The following is a 3,549-nucleotide window of genomic DNA, read 5'->3' as shown; positions in this document are numbered from 1 at the left end:
TTTTTCTGAGTCTTCATAAGCTGCAGATCTCTGATGTAATTTATTTATTATTTATATGTCAGCTGTCCCATTGAGTTCCTTAACAGCCTTGAGACCCCTGGACTGCACCTACACAAGTTGGCCTTAAAGATAGGAGCACAAATACTGTTCCTGAGAAATCTGGATCTCTCAATCCTCTGCAGTGGTAAAGGAATAACAATCAAGAGGATGATGGATGGATAGATGGATGAGATTTATTGTCATTGTCATTACGAGTGCAACAACGAGTTTACGTCCACACTCCAATTACCACAGACAAGAGACAGCAATTAATCCACAATTATTAATTGTTTACTGTAATAATGGCACACATCAGAATTAAAGACAACATATATTTGACATTGTTTATGTGCACTAAACTTTGAAACAGTCCGTTTCCGAATTGAGGTGATGTGAGTGAGTGAGTGTGTGTGTGTGTGGGGGGGGCAGCAACGTGTGGTCGCGCCGCCGCCAGCTTGGGGGAAACGGAAAAGGGAGTGGCATGAGCAGGGGCCAGGATGGGGTGAGAGTCCCAAACTGATTTGATGATTATGACGTGTGCCCTGGGGGCCACCATTCTTGGTGGCAAATATGAAGGAAAAGCAGCCTTCATTCAAAAGATTCCTCTTGTAGCCTCTTCCACCGAGCATCCCTTCAAGTTCTCAAGGCTGCATTTCCTGCTGAGAGTAAATACTGAAATGTCAATCACCAAGGCACAATAACAACTAGAAAATAAGTTTTAAAAAAGAACTAGATTTATGCTGAGGTTCTGGTAAAATTAAGCAGTTGTTGGCTTATTTATTCTTCACCTGGGTGTGTGTGTGTGTATATACAGTGAGGAAAATAAGTATTTGAACACCTGTGAAAATCAATGTTAATATTTGGTACAGTAGCCTTTGTTTGCAATTAGAGGTCAAATGTTTCCTGTAGGTCTTGACCAAGTTTTCACACACTGCAACAGGGATTTTGGTCCACTCCTCCATACAGATCTTCTCCAAATCTTTCAGGTTTGGAGTTTCAGCTCCCTCCAAAGATTTTCTATTGAGTTCAGGTCCGGAGACTGGCCAGGCCACTCCAGGACTTTGAAATGCTTCTTACGGAGCCCCTCCTTAGTTGCCCTGGCTGTATGTTTGGGATCATTGTCATGCTGGAAGACCCAGCCATGACCCATCTTCATTGCTCTTACTGAGGGAAGGAGGTTGTTTGCCAAAATCCATCCTCCCTTCAATACGGTGCAGTTGCAGTTTGCAGAAGAGCACCCCCAGAGTATGATGTTTCCACCCCCATGCTTCACAGTTAAGATGGTTTTCTTGGGGTTGTTCTCATCCTCAAAACATGGTAAGTGGAGTTGATTTCAAAAAACTCTATTCTCATCTGACCACATGACCTTCTCCCATGCCTCCTCTGGATCATCCAGATGGTCACTGGTGAACTTCGAATGGGCCTGGACATCTGTTGGCTTGAGCAGGGGACCTTGCTGCCCTGCAGGATTTAAACCATGACAGCATCATGTGTACTAATGTAATCTTTGTGACTGTGGTCCCAGCTCTCTTCAGGTCATTGACCAGGTCCTCCTGTGTGCTTCTGAGCTTTCTCAGAATCACCTTACCCCACAAAGTGAGATCTTGCATGGAATCCCAGACCGAGGGAGATTGACAGTCATCTTGTGTTTCTTCCACTTTCTAATAAATAATCATAACAGTTGTCTTCTACCAAGCTGCTTGCCTGTTGTCCTGTAATCCATCCCAGCCCTGTGTAGGTCTACAGTTTTGTCCCTGGTGTCCTTAGACAGCTCTTTGGTCTTGGCTATGGTGGACAGGTTGGAGTGTGATTGACTGAGTGTGTGAACAGGTGTCTTTTATACAGGTAACAAGTTCAAACAGGTGCAATTAATACAGGTAAAGAGTGCAGAATAAGAGGGCTTAAAGAAAAATTAACAGGTCTGTGTGAGCCAGAATTCTTGTTGGTTGGTAGGTGTTCAAATACTTATTTGCAGCAGTAACATACAAATAAATTATTTTAAAAAAATCATACATTGTGATTTCGGGATTTTTTTTTTTTTTTTCCCCGATTATGTCTCTCACAGTGGACATGCACCTAAGATGAAAATTTCAGACCCCTCCATGATTTCTAAGTGGGAGAACTTGCAAAACCGCAGGGTGTTCAAATACTTATTTTCCTCACTGTGTATATATATATATATATATATATATATATAGCGTACTATCCACCCTTTTCAGGTTTCAAATCCCGCAAAACCTCGGAGAGGTCGCCGCGCAGCGAGGTCTCAGTAACACAGATCTGCATCGAGATGCTCTGATCACGCTGCACTTTAACCGCGGCACACGGACAACAGCATTAACATCACAACATAAAACTATTTTTATATTGTGCCTAAAACTCATGAATATATTCTCTGGGTTTATAGACGTTATTGCGTTTGTTTTATGTAAACGTGAGAATTACAGGCTGTCTCTCCGTTGGAGCTGCTGTGAGCTATGATCGCTTCCTGATCATGTCGTTCTGGGAGAAAGTGAAGTTTGCTCTTAAATGTCTTGATTATTGTTCTTTACAACACTATTTGTCCTCTTTGTTCCAGACTAACATATATAATATGTCTGAAATTAGGTTTGCATTTATTAAATTCCATGCAGATTAAACGTAGCAGACACTGATTATTTGTTATAATTGTTTTAGCAAGTTTTCAGGGTAACATGCAGCAGTCTCTTAATAACGTGACGAAAAGCATAAAAAAATACATTTTTGTAGTATAATATTCATTTACAATTGTCATTGTGTGGATTCTCTATGTTGTTTTGACTGCAGCGACTCTCTGACGCGCAAGGGATTATGGGATACAAGAAAACCCTGGATAGGCAGCAGCCAGACTGCTCTGTGTCAGCCTGATCCCGTCATATCTCAGAAGCTGAGCAGTGTGGGACCTGGATGGGAGACCTCTTTGGAACACCAGGGGCTGTGTGTGTTTCTCCAGGTAAAACTGGAGTTGCGTCAGGAAAGGAAGTTGGTATAAAACTTGTACCAAATACCAATGCAGCAACAAAAATAAGGAATATAGGCGAGCGCAGGCTTTACCACGCGCCCTCTGGTGGCCATTTTTGGCTGCTGAAAACATTGTCGAGCTCACTACAAATACATGTAATTTGGTCACTTTTCAAAGGGATCAGACTTGTCAATAAAGTCAATTTAATGTACAATGGTTCATTTCAGGTCAGCTTGGTGTATAGCTATCACTTGGCTGATAGAAGCAAGCTATAGACGAAACCAAACCAGCTGATTTCAATAAACAAGCATACAGCCCGAATGTTTTCAGTGGGCGATCCAAGTCGCGGAAGTACGAATTCTCGCCTTTGGATTCGCCACTTCACCGGAAGTGACGTGAACCCAGGCCTTTCTATTTGTGCCGATTTTGGTGCTTCCATGCACAGCTGGGCATGGACCAGCTTCATTGTTTGTGTTATTGGCCAGGCTGACCTTAACTAAGCTACCTGTAGCTGGCGAGTCTGGTGGAGG

This window comes from Thalassophryne amazonica, chromosome 8, assembly GCF_902500255.1.
Source record: "Thalassophryne amazonica chromosome 8, fThaAma1.1, whole genome shotgun sequence".
NCBI lineage: Eukaryota > Metazoa > Chordata > Actinopteri > Batrachoidiformes > Batrachoididae > Thalassophryne > Thalassophryne amazonica.
The sequence above is the reverse complement of the archived record's forward strand: the minus strand, read 5'-3'. Positions refer to the sequence as shown.